Source organism: Vicugna pacos, unplaced genomic scaffold (assembly GCF_048564905.1).
Source record: "Vicugna pacos unplaced genomic scaffold, VicPac4 SAC-SAT, whole genome shotgun sequence".
NCBI lineage: Eukaryota > Metazoa > Chordata > Mammalia > Artiodactyla > Camelidae > Vicugna > Vicugna pacos.
In genome coordinates, this window is record NW_027328721.1 from 50,559,600 (window position 1) to 50,573,770 (window position 14,171).

Sequence of the window (14,171 nt, forward strand, 5' to 3'; positions counted from 1 at the left end):
GGTGGAACCTCCCCACACTCAGGATTCCGGAACCATTGTCAGTGCGTGGGGGAGCTCGAGAGACAACTCCACGCAGCTCTCTTCAGTCACAGGTGTTCCCTGTTCGGGGAGGTCCGAGAAATAACTTCCCTGAAATTGGGGAGGCAGCCTCTGTCACTGCGATATCCTGCAAACCCCCCTAGCATTCCCTGGCACAGAGACATTAGGAAAACCCTCAGGGGTGATGAGCTTAGGCTTTCCGTTAGAACCCACGCGCTGCCGATCGTTGGTGGAACCTCCCCACGCTCAGGATTCCGGAACCATTGTCAGTGCGTGGGGGAGCTCGAGAGACAACTCCACGCAGCTCTCTTCAGTCACAGGAGTTCCCTGTTCGGGGAAGTCCGAGAAATACTTTTCCTGACCTTGGGGAGGCAGCTTTGTCACTGGGATATCCTGCAAACCCCCCTAGCATTCCCTGGCACAGAGATATTAGGAAAATCCTCAGGGGAGACGAGCTTAGGCATTCCGTTAGAACCTACGCGCTGCCGACAGTTGGTGGAACCTCCCCAATCTCAGGATTCCGGAACCATTGTCAGTGCGTGGGGGAGCTCGAGAGACAACTCCACGCAGCTCTCTTCAGTCACAGGTGTTCCCTGTTCGGGGAAGTCCGAGAAATAACTTCCCTGAACTTGGGGAGGCAGCCTCTGTCACTGGGATATCCTGCAAACCCCCCTAGCATTCCCTGGCACAGAGACATTAGGAAAACCCTCAGGGGTGATGAGCTTAGGCTTTCCGTTAGAACCCACGCGCTGCCGACCGTTGGTGGAACCTCCCCACGCTCAGGATTCCGGAACCATTGTCAGTGCGTGGGGGAGCTCGAGAGACAACTCCACGCAGCTCTCTTCAGTCACAGGAGTTCCCTGTTCGGGGAAGTACGAGAAAAACCTTCCCTGACCTTGGGGAGTTAGCCTCTGTCACTGGGATATCCTGCAAACCCCCCTAGCATTCCCTGGCACAGAGATATTAGGAAAATCCTCAGGGGAGACGAGCTTAGGAATTCCGTTAGAACCCACGCGCTGCCGACCGTTGGTGGATCCTCCCCACGCTCAGGATTCCGGAACCATTGTCAGTGCGTGGGGGAGCTCGAGAGACAACTCCACGCAGCTCTCTTCAGTCACAGGTGTTCCCTGTTCGGGAAAGTCCGAGAAATACCCTCCCTGACCTTGGGGAGGCAGCCTCTGTCACTGGGATATCCTGCAAACCAATCTAGCATTCCCTGGCACATAGACATTAGGAAAACCCTCAGGGGAGACGAGGTTACGCTTTCCGTTAGAACCCACGCGCTGCCGACCCTTGGTGGAACCTCCCCACGCTCAGGATTCCGGAACCATTGTCAGTGCGTGGGGGAGCTCGAGAGATAACTCCACGCAGCTCTCGTCAGTCACAGGTGTTCCCTGTTCGGGGAAGTCCGAGAAATAACTTGCCTGAACTTGTGGAGTTAGGCTCTGTCACTGGGATATCCTGCAAACCCCCCTAGCATTCCCTGGCACAGAGATATTAGGAAAACCCTCAGGGGAGACGAGCTTAGGCTTTCCGTTAGAACCCACGTGCTGACGACCGTTGGTGGAACATCCCCACGCTCAGGATTCCGGAACCATTGTCAGTGCATGGGGGAGCTCGAAAGACAACTCCACGCAGCTCTCTTCAGTCACAGGGGTTCCCTGCCCGGAGAAGTCCAAAAAATAACTTCCCTGACCTTGGGGAGGCAGCCTCTGTCACTGGGATATCCTTCAAACATCCCTAGCATTCCCTGGCACAGAGACATTAGGAAAACCCTCAGGGTAGACGAGCTTAGGCTTTCCGTTTGAACCCACTCGCTGCCGACCGTTGGTGGAACCTCCCCCACTCAGGATTCCAGAAACATTGTCAGTGCGTGGGGGAGCTCGAGAGACAACTCCACGCAGCTCTCTTCAGTCACAAGTGTTCCCTGTTAGGGGATGTCCGAGAAATACATTCCCTGAACTTGGGGAGGCAGCCTCTGTCACTGGGATATCCTGCAAACACCCATAGCATTTCCTGGCACAGAGAAATTAGGAAAACCCTTAGGGGAGACGAGCTTTGGCTTTCCGTTAGAACCCACGCGCTGCCGACCGTTGGTGGAACCTCCCCACGCTCAGGATTCCGGAACCATTGTCAGTGCGTGGGGGAGCTCGAGAGACAACTCCACGCAGCTCTCTTCAGTCACAGGTGTTCCCTGTTCGGGGAAGTCCGAGAAATACCTTCCCTGACCTTGGGGAGGCATGCTCTGTCACTGGGATATCCTGCAAAACACCCTAGCATTCCCTGGCACAGAGATATTAGGAAAACCCTCAGGGGAGACGAGCTTAGGCTTTCCGTTAAAACCCACGTGCTGACGACCGATGGTGGAACCTCCCCACGCTCAGGATTCCGGAACAATTGTCAGTGCATGGGGGAGCTCGAGAGACAACTCCACGCAGCTCTCTTCAGTAACAGCTGTTCCCTGTTCGGGAAAGTCCTAGAAATACCTTCCCTGACTTTGGGGAGGCAGCCTCTGACACTGGGATATCATGCAAACGCCCCTAGCATTTCCTGGCACAGAGAAATTAGGAAAATCCTTAGGGGAGACGAGCTTAGGCTTTCCGTTAGAACCCACGCGCTGCCGACCGTTGGTGGAACCTCCCCACGCTCAGGATTCCGGAAACATTGTCAGTGCGTTAGGGAGGTCGAGAGACAAATCCACGCAGCTCTCTTCAGTCACAGGTGTTCCATGTTCGGGGAAGTCCGAGAAATAACTTCCCTGAACTTGGGGAGGCAGCCTCTGTCACTGGGATATCCTGCAAACCCCCTTAGCATTCCTTGGCACAGAGACATTAGGAAAACCCTCAGGAGTGATGAGCTTAGGCTTTCCGTTAGAACCCACGCGCTGCCGACCGTTGGTGGAACCTCCCCACGCTCAGGATTCCGGAACCATTGTCAGTGCGTGGGGGAGCTCGAGAGACAACTCCACGCAGCTCTCTTCAGTCACAGGAGTTCCCTGTTCGGGGAAGTACGAGAAATACCTTCCCTGACCTTGGGGAGTTAGCCTCTGTCACTTTGATATCCTGCAAACCCCCCTAGCATTCCCTGGCACAGAGATATTAGGAAAATCCTCAGGGGAGACGAGCTTAGGCATTCCGTTAGAACCCACGCGCTGCCGACCGTTGGTGGAGCCTCCCCACGCTCATGATTCCGGAACCATTGTCAGTGCGTGGGGGAGCTCGAGAGACAACTCCACGCAGCTCTCTTCAGTCACAGGTGTTCCCTGTTCGGGAAAGTCCGAGAAATACCCTCCCTGACATTGGGGAGGCAGCCTCTGTCACTGGGATATCCTGCAAACCAATCTAGCATTCCCTGGCACATAGACATTAGGAAAACCCTCAGGGGAGACGAGGTTACGCTTTCCGTTAGAACCCACGCCCTGCCGACCGTTGGTGGAACCTCCCCACGCTCAGGATTCCGGAACCATTGTCAGTGCGTGGGGGAGCTCGAGAGATAACTCCACGCAGCTCTCGTCAGTCACAGGTGTTCCCTGTTCGGGGAAGTCCGAGAAATAACTTGCCTGAACTTGTGGAGTTAGGCTCTGTCACTGGGATATCCTGCAAACCCCCCTAGCATTCCCTGGCACAGAGATATTAGGAAAACCCTCAGGGGAGACGAGCTTAGGCTTTCCGTTAGAACCCACGTGCTGACGACCGTTGGTGGAACATCCCCACGCTCAGGATTCCGGAACCATTGTCAGTGCATGGGGGAGCTCGAAAGACAACTCCACGCAGCTCTCTTCAGTCACAGGGGTTCCCTGCTCGGAGAAGTCCAAGAAATAACTTCCCTGACCTTGGGGAGGCAGCCTCTGTCACTGGGATATCCTTCAAACATCCCTAGCATTCCCTGGCACAGAGACATTAGGAAAACCCTCAGGGGAGACGAGCTTAGGCTTTCCGTTTGAAGCCACTCGCTGCCGACCGTTGGTGGAACCTCCCCACGCTCAGGATTCCAGAAACATTGTCAGTGCGTGGGGGAGCTCGAGAGACAACTCCACGCAGCTCTCTTCAGTCACAGGTGTTCCCTGTTCGGGAAAGTCCGAGAAATACCCTCCCTGAACTTGGGGAGGCAGCCTCTGTCACTGGGATATCCTGCAAACCCCCCTAGCATTCCCTGGCACATAGACATTAGGAAAACCCTCAGGGGAGACGAGGTTACGCTTTCCGTTAGAACCCACGCCCTGCCGACCGTTGGTGGAACCTCCCCACGCTCAGGATTCCGGAACCATTGTCAGTGCGTGGGGGAGCTCGAGAGATAACTCTACGAAGCTCTCGTCAGTCACAGGTGTTCCCTGTTCGGGGAAGTCCGAGAAATACCTTGCCTGAACTTGTGGAGTTAGGCTCTGTCACTGGGATATCCTGCAAACCCCCCTAACATTCCCTGGCACAGAGATATTAGGAAAATCCTCAGGGGAGACGAGCTTAGGCTTTCCGTTAGAACCCACGCGCTGCCGACCGTTGGTGGAACCTCCCCACGCTCAGGATTCCGGAACCATTGTCAGTGCGTGGGGGAGCTCGAGAGACAACTCCACGCAGCTCTCTTAAGTCACAGGTGTGCCCTGTTCGGGGAAGTCCGAGAAATACCTTCCCTGACCTTGGGGAGGAAGCCTCTGTCACTGGGATATCCTGCAAACTCCCCTAGAATTCCCTGGCACAGAGACATTAGGAAAACACTCAGGGGAGACGAGCTTAGGCTTTCCGTTAAAACTCAAGCGCTGCCGACCGTTGGTGGAACCTCCCCACGCTCAGGATTCCAGAAACATTGACAGTGCGTGGGGGATCTCAGGAGACAACTCCACGCAGCTCTCTTAAGTCACAGGTGTTCCCTGTTCGGGGAAGTCCGAGAAATACCTTCCCTTACCTTGGGGAGGCAGCCTCTGTCATTGGGATATCCTGCAACCCCCCTAGCATTCCCTGGCACAGAGATATTACGAAAAACCTCAGGGGAGACGAGCTTATGCTTTCCGTTAGAACCCACGCGCTGCCGACCGTTGGTGGAACCTCCCCACGCTCAGGATTCCGGAAAAATTTTCAGTGCGTGGGGGAGATCGAGAGACAACTCCACGCAGCTCTCTTCAGTCACAGGTGTTCCCTGTTTGGGGAAGTCCGAGAAATACCTTCCCTGATCTTGGGGAGGCAGGCTCTGTCACTGGGATATCCTGCAAACCCCCCTAGCATTCCCTGGCACAGAGATATTAGGAAAATCCTCAGGGGACACGAGCTTAGGCTTTCCGTTAGAACCCACGTGCTGACGACCGTTTGTGGAACCTCCCCACGCTCAGGATTCCGGAACCATTGTCAGTGCATGGGGGAGCTCGAGAGAAAACTCCACGCAGCTCTCTTCAGTCACAGCTGTTCCCTGTACTGGGAAGTCCGAGAAATACCTTCCCTGACCTTGGGGAGGCAGCCTCTGTCACTGGGATAACCTGCAAACACCCCTAGCATTCCCTGGAATAGAGACATTAGGAAAACCCTCAGGGGAGACGAGCTTAGGCTTTCCGTTAGAACCCACGCGCTGCCGACCCTTGGTGGAACATCCCCACGCTCAGGATTCTGGAACCATTGTCAGTGCGTGGGGGAGCTCGAAAGAAAACTCCACGCAGCTCTCTGCAGTCACAGGTGTTCCCTGTTCGGGAAAGTCCGAGAAATACATTCCCTGACCTTGGGGAGGTAGCCTCTGTCACTGGGATATCCTACAAACCCCCCTAGCATTCCCTGGCACAGAGATATTAGGAAAATACTCAGGGGAGACGAGCTTAGGCATTCCGTTAGAACCCACGCGCTGCCGACCGTTGATGGAACCTCCCCACGCTCAGGATTCCGGAACCACTGTCAGTGCGTGGGGGAGCTCGAGAGACAACTCCACGCAGCTCTCTTCAGTCACAGGTGTTCCCTGTTCAGAGAAGTCCGAGAAATACCTTCCCTGACCTTGGGGAGGCAGCCTCTGCCACTGGGATATCCTGCAAACCCCCCTAGCTTCCTTGGCACAGAGACATTAGGAAAACCCTCAGGGGAGGCGAGCTTCTGCTTTCCGTTAGAACCCACGCGCTGTCGACCGTTGGTGGAACCTCCCCACGCTCAGGATTCCGGAACCATTGTCAGTGCGTGGGGGAGCTCGAGAGACAACTCAACGGAGCTCTCTTCAGTCACAGGTGTTCCCTGTTTGGGGAAGTCCGAGAAATACATTCCCTGACCTTGGGGAGGCAGCGTCTGTCACTGGGATATCCTGCAAACACCCCTAGCATTCCCTGGCACAGAGACATTAGGAAAACCCTCAGGGGAGACGAGCTTCGGCTTTCCGTTAGATCCTACGCGCTGCCGACATTTGGTGAAACCTCCCCACGCTCAGGATTCCGGAACCATTGTCAGTGCGTGGGGGAGCTCGAGAGACAACTCCACGCAGCTCTCTTCAGTCACAGGTGTTCCCTGTTCGGGGAAGTCCGAGAAATACCTTCCCTGACCTTGGGGAGTCAGCCTCTGTCACTGGGATGTCCTGCAAACTCCCCTAGAATTCCCTGGCACAGAGACATTAGGAAAACACTCAGGGGAGACGAGCTTAGGCTTTCCGTTAGAACCCACGCGCTGCCGACCGTTGATGGAACCTCCCCACGCTCAGGATTCCAGAAACATTGACAGTGCGTGGGGGAGCTCGAGAGACAACTCCACGCAGCTCTCTTCAGTCACAGGTGTTCCCTGTTCGGGAAGTCCGAGAAATATCTTCCCTGACCTTTGGGATGCAGCCTCTGTCACTGGGATACCTGCAAACAACCCTAGCATTCCCTGGCACAGAGACATTAGGAAAATCCTCAGGGGAGACGAGCTTAGGCATTCCGTTAGAACCCACGCGCTGCCGACTGTTGGTGGAACCTCCCCACGCTCAGGATTCCAGAAACATTGTCAGTGCGTGTGGGAGCTCGAGAGACAACTCCATGCAGCTCTCTTCAGTCACAGGTGTTCCCTGTTCAGAGAAGTCCGAGAAATACCTTCCCTGACCTTGGGGAGGCAGCCTCTGCCACTGGGATATCCTGCAAACCCCCCTAGCTTCCCTGGCACAGAGACATTAGGAAAACCCTCAGGGGAGACGAGCTTCTGCTTTCCGTTAGAACCCACGCGCTGTCGACCGTTGGTGGAACCTCCCCACGCTCAGGATTCCGGAACCATTGTCAGTGCGTGGGGGAGCTCGAGAGACAACTCAACGGAGCTCTCTTCAGTCACAGGTGTTCCCTGTTTGGGGAAGTCCGAGAAATACATTCCCTGACCTTGGGGAGGCAGCGTCTGTCACTGGGATATCCTGCAAACACCCCTAGCATTCCCTGGCACAGAGACATTAGGAAAACCCTCAGGGGAGACGAGCTTCGGCTTCCCGTTAGATCCTACGCGCTGCCGACATTTGGTGAAACCTCCCCACGCTCAGGATTCCGGAACAATTGTCAGTGCGTGGGGGAGCTCGAGAGACAACTCCACGCAGCTCTCTTCAGTCACAGGTGTTCCCTGTTCGGGGAAGTCCGAGAAATACCTTCCCTGACCTTGGGGAGTCAGCCTCTGTCACTGGGATGTCCTGCAAACTCCCCTAGAATTCCCTGGCACAGAGACATTAGGAAAACACTCAGGGGAGACGAGCTTAGGCTTTCCGTTAAAACCCAAGCGCTGCCGACCGTTGGTGGAACCTCCCCACGCTCAGGATTCCAGAAACATTGACAGTGCGTGGGGGATCTCAGGAGACAACTCCACGCAGCTCTCTTCAGTCACAGGTGTTCCCTATTCAGGGAAGTCCGAGAAATACCTTCCCTGAGCTTGGGGAGGCAGCCTCTGTCATTGGGATATCCTGCAACCCCCCTAGCATTCCCTGGCACAGAGATATTACGAAAAACCTCAGGGGAGACGAGCTTATGCTTTCCGTTAGAACCCACGCGCTGCCGACCGTTGGTGGAACCTCCCCACGCTCAGGATTCCGGAAAAATTTTCAGTGCGTGGGGGAGATCGAGAGACAACTCCACGCAGCTCTCTTCAGTCACAGGTGTTCCCTGTTTGGGGAAGTCCGAGAAATACCTTCCCTGATCTTGTGGGGGCAGGCTCTGTCACTGGGATATCCTGCAAACCCCCCTAGCATTCCCTGGCACAGAGATATTAGGAAAACCCTCAGGGGACACGAGCTTAGACTTTCCGTTAGAACCCACGTGCTGACGACCGTTTGTGGAACCTCCCCACGCTCAGGATTCCGGAACCATTGTCAGTGCATGGGGGAGCTCGAGAGAAAACTCCACGCAGCTCTCTTCAGTCACAGCTGTTCCCTGTTCTGGGAAGTCCGAGAAATAACTTCCCTGACCTTGGGGAGGCAGCCTCTGTCACTGGGATATACTGCAAACCCCCCTAGCATTCCCTGGAATAGAGACATTAGGAAAACCCTCAGGGGAGACGAGCTTAGGCTTTCCGTTAGAACCCACGCGCTGCCGACCCTTGGTGGAACATCCCCACGCTCAGGATTCTGGAACCATTGTCAGTGCGTGGGGGAGCTCGAAAGAAAACTCCACGCAGCTCTCTGCAGTCACAGGTGTTCCCTGTTCGGGGAAGTCCGAGAAATACATTCCCTGACCTTGGGGAGGCAGCCTCTGTCACTGGGATATCCTACAAACCCCCCTAGCATTCCCTGGCACAGAGATATTAGGAAAATACTCAGGGGAGACGAGCTTAGGCATTCCGTTAGAACCCACGCGCTGCCGACCGTTGATGGAACCTCCCCACGCTCAGGATTCCGGAACCACTGTCAGTGCGTGGGGGAGCTCGAGAGACAACTCCACGCAGCTCTCTTCAGTCACAGGTGTTCCCTGTTCGGGGAAGTCCGAAAAATATCTTCCCTGAACTTTGGGATGCAGCCTCTGTCACTGGGATACCTGCAAACAACCCTAGCATTCCCTGGCACAGAGACATTAGGAAAATCCTCAGGGGAGACGAGCTTAGGCATTCCGTTAGAACCCACGCGCTGCCGACTGTTGGTGGAACCTCCCCACGCTCAGGATTCCAGAAACATTGTCAGTGCGTGTGGGAGCTCGAGAGACAACTCCATGCAGCTCTCTTCAGTCACAGGTGTTCCCTGTTCAGAGAAGTCCGAGAAATACCTTCCCTGACCTTGGGGAGGCAGCCTCTGCCACTGGGATATCCTGCAAACCACCCTAGCTTTCCTGGCACAGAGACATTAGGAAAACCCTCAGGGGAGACGAGCTTCTGCTTTCCGTTAGAACCCACGCGCTGTCGACCGTTGGTGGAACCTCCCCACGCTCAGGATTCCGGAACCATTGTCAGTGCGTGGGGGAGCTCGAGAGACAACTCAACGGAGCTCTCTTCAGTCACAGGTGTTCCCTGTTTGGGGAAGTCCGAGAAATACATTCCCTGAACTTGGGGAGGCAGCGTCTGTCACTGGGATATCCTGCAAACACCCCTAGCATTCCCTGGCACAGAGACATTAGGAAAACCCTCAGGGGATACGAGCTTCGGCTTTCCGTTAGATCCTACGCGCTGCCGACATTTGGTGAAACCTCCCCACGCTCAGGATTCCGGAACCATTGTCAGTGCGTGGGGGAGCTCGAGAGACAACTCCACGCAGCTCTCTTCAGTCACAGGTGTTCCCTGTTCGGGGAAGTCCGAGAAATACCTTCCCTGACCTTGGGGAGTCAGCCTCTGTCACTGGGATATCCTGCAAACACCCCTAGCATTCCCTGGCACAGAGACATTAGGAAAACCCTCAGGGGAGACGAGCTTAGGCATTCCGTTAGAACCCACGCGCTGCCGACCGTTGGTGGAACCTCCCCACGCTCAGGATTCCGGAACCATTGTCAGTGCGTGGGGGAGCTCGAGAGACAACTCCACGCAGCTCTCTTCAGTCACAGGTGTTCCCTGTTCGGGGAAGTCCGAGAAATATCTTCCCTGACCTTGGGGAGGCAGCCTCTGTCACTGGGATATCCTGCAAACCCCCCTAGCATTCCCTGGCACAGAGAAATTAGGAAAATCCTCAGGGGAGACGAGCTTATGCATTCCGTTAGAACCCACGCGCTTCCGACCGTTGGTGGAGCCTCCCCACGCTCAGGATTCCGGAACCATTGTCAGTGCGTGGGGGAGCTGGAGAGACAACTCCACGCAGCTCTCTTCAGTCACAGGTGTTCCCTGTTCGGGGAAGTCCGAGAAATACCTTCCGTGACCTTGGGGAGGCAGCCTCTGTCACTGGGATATCCTGCAAACCACCCTAGCATTCCCTGGCACAGAGACATTAGGAAAACCCTCAGGGGAGACGAGCTTAGGCTTTCCGTTAGAACCCACGTGCTGCCGACCGTTTGTGGAACCTCCCCACGCTCAGGATTCCGGAACCATTGTCAGTGCGTGGGGGAGTTCGAGAGACAACTCCACGCAGCTCTCTTCAGTCACAGGTGTTCCCTGTTCGGGGAAGTCCGAGAAATAACTTCCCTGACCTTGGGGAGGCAGCCTCTGTCACTGGGATATCCTGCAAACCCCCCTAGCATTCCCTGGCACAGTGATATTAGGAAAATACTCAGGGGAGACGAGCTTAGGCATTCCGTTAGAACCCACGCGTTGACGACCGTTGGTGGAACCTCCCCACGCTCAGGATTCCGGAACCATTGTCAGTGCGTGGGGGAGCTCGAGAGACAACTCCACTCAGCTCTCTTCAGTCACAGGTGTTCCCTGTTTGGGGAAGTCCGAGAAATATCTTCCCTGACCTTAGGGAGGCAGCCTCTGTCACTGGGATACCTGCAAACCACCCTAGCATTCCCTGGCACAGAGACATTAGGAAAATCCTCAGGGGAGACGAGATTAGGCATTCCGTTTGAACCCACGCGCTGCCGACTGTTGGTGGAACCTCCCCACGATCAGGATTCCAGAAACATTGTCAGTGCGTGGGGGAGCTCGTGAGACAACTCGATGCAGCTCTCTTCAGTCACAGGTGTTCCCTGTTCGGAGAATTCCGAGAAATACCTTCCCTGACCTTGGGGAGGCAGCCTCTGTCACTGGGATATCCTGTAAACCCCCCTAGCATTCCCTGGCACAGAGACATTAGGAAAACCCTCCGGGGAGACGAGCTTATGCTTTCCGTTAGAACCCACGCGCTGTCGACCGTTGGTGGAACCTCCCCACGCTCAGGATTCGGGAACCATTGTCAGTGCGTGGGGGAGCTGGAGAGACAACTCCACGCAGCTCTCTTCAGTCACAGGTGTTCCCTGCTCGGGGAAGTCCGAGAAATACCTTCCCTGACCTTGGGGAGGCAGCCTCTGTCACTGGGATATCCTGCAAACCCCCCTAGCATTCCCTGGCACAGAGACATTAGGAAAATCCTCCGGGGAGACGAGCTTAGGCTTTCCGTTAGAACTCACGCGCTGCCGACCTTTGGTGGAACCTCCCCACGCTCAGGATTCCGGAACCATTGTCAGTGCGTGGGGGAGCTCGAGAGACAACTCCACGCAGCTCTCTTCAGTCACAGGTGTTCCCTGTTCGGGGAAGTCCGAGAAATACCTTCCCTGACCTTGGGGAGGCAGCCTCGGTCACTGGGATATCCTGCAAGCACCCCTAGCATTCCCTGGCACAGAGAAATTTGGAAAAACCTCAGGGGAGACGAGCTTAGGCTTTCCGTTAGAACGCACGCGCTGCCGTACGTTGGTGGAACCTCCACAAGCTCAGGATTCCGGAACCATTGTCAGTGCGTGGGGGACCTCGAGAGACAACTCCACGCAGCTCTCTTCAGTCACAGGTGTTCCCTGCTCGGGGAAGTCCGTGAAATACCTTCCCTGAACTTGGGGAGGCAGCCTCTGTCACTGGGATATCCTGCAAACCCCCCTAGCATTCCCTGGCACAGAGACATTAGGAAAATCCTCAGGGGAGACGAGCTTAGGCTTTCCGTTAGAACTCACGCGCTGCCGACCTTTGGTGGAACCTCCCCACGCTCAGGATTCCGGAACCATTGTCAGTGCGTGGGGGAGCTCGAGAGACAACTCCACGCAGCTCTCTTCAGTCACAGGTGTTCCCTGTTCGGGGAAGTCCGAGAAATACCTTCCCTGACCTTGGGGAGGCAGCCTCGGTCACTGGGATATCCTGCAAGCACCCCTAGCATTCCCTGGCACAGGGACATTAGGAAAACCCTCAGGGGAGACGAGCTTAGGCTTTCCGTTAGAACCCACGCGCTGCCGACCGTTTGTGGAACCTCCCCACGCTCAGGATTCCGGAACCATTGTCAGTGCGTGGGGGAGCTCGAGAGACAACTCCACGCAGCTCTCTTCAGTCACAGGTGTTCCCTGTTCGGGGAAGTCCGAGAAATACCTTCCCTGAACTTGGGGAGGCAGCCTCTGTCACTGGAATATCCTGCAACCCCCCTAGCATTCCCTGGCACAGAGACATTAGGAAAACCCTCAGGGGAGACGAGCTTATGTTTTCCGTTAGAAATCACGCGCTGCCGACCGTTGGTGGAACCTCCCCACGCTCAGGATTCCGGAACCATTGTCAATGCGTGGGGGAGGTCGAGAGACAACTCCACGAAGCTCTCTTCAGTCACAGGTGTTCCCTGTTCGGGGAAGTCCGAGAAATACCTTCCCTGAACTTGGGGAGGCAGCCTCTGTCACTGGGATATCCTGCAAACCCCCCTAGCATCCCTGGCACAGAGAAATTTGGAAAACCCTCAGGGGAGAAGAGCTGAGGCTTTCCGTTAGGACCCACGCCCTGCCGACCCTTGGTGGAACCTCCCCATACTCAGGATTCCGGAAACATTGTCAGTGCGTGGGGGAGCTCGAGAGACAACTCCACGCAGCTCTCTGCAGTCACAGGTGTTCCCTGTTCGGGGAAGTCCGAGAAATACCTTCCCTGACCTTGGGGAGGCAGCCTCTGTCACTGGGATATCCTGCAAACCCCCCTAGCATTCCCTGGCACAGAGAAATTAGGAAAACCCTCAGGGGAGACGAGCATAAGCTTTCCGTTAGAACCCACGTGCTGACGACCGTTGGTGGAACCTCCCCACGCTCAGGATTCCGGAACCATTGTCAGTGCATGGGGGAGCTCGAGAGACAACTCCACGCAGCTCTCTTCAGTCACAGGTGTTCCCTGTTCTGGGAAGTCCGAGAAATAACTTCCCTGACCTTGGGGAGGCAGCCTCTGTCACTGGGATATCCTGCAAACACCCCTAGCATTCCCTGGCACAGAGATATTAGGAAAACCCTCAGGGGAGACGAGCTTAGGCTTTCCGTTAGAACCCACGCGCTGCCGACCCTTGGTGGAACCTCCCCACGCTCAGGATTCCGGAACCATTGTCAGTGCGTGGGGGAGCTCGAGAGACAACTCCACGCAGCTCTCTTCAGTCACAGGTGTTCCCTGTTCGGGGAAGTCCGAGAAACACCTTCCCTGACCTTGGGGAGTCAGCCTCTGTCACTGGGATATCCTGCAAACACCCCTAGCATTCCCTGGCACAGAGACATTAGGAAAACCCTCAGGGGAGACGAGCTTAGGCATTCCGTTAGAACCCACGCGCTGCCGACCGTTGGTGTAACCTCCCCACGCTCAGGATTCCGGAAACATTGTCAGTGCGTGGGGGAGCTCGAGAGACAACTCCACGCAGCTCTCTTCAGTCACAGGTGTTCCCTGTTCGGGGAAGTCCGAGAAATATCTTCCCTGACCTTGGGGAGGCAGCCTCTGTCACTGGGATATCCTGCAAACCCCCCTAGCATTCCCTGGCACAGAGAAATTAGGAAAATCCTCAGGGGAGACGAGCTTATGCATTCCATTAGAACCCACGCGTTTCCGACCGTTGGTGGAGCCTCCCAACGCTCAGGATTCCGGAACCATTGTCAGTGCGTGGGGGAGCTGGAGAGACAACTCCACGCAGCTCTCTTCAGTCACAGGTGTTCCCTGTTCGGGGAAGTCCGAGAAATACCTTCCGTGACCTTGGGGAGGCAGCCTCTGTCACTGGGATATCCTGCAAACCCCCCTAGCATTCCCTGGCACAGAGATATTAGGAAAACCCTCAGGGGAGACGAGCTTAGGCTTTCCGTTAGAACCCACGTGCTGCCGACCGTTTGTGGAACCTCCCCACGCTCAGGATTCCGGAAC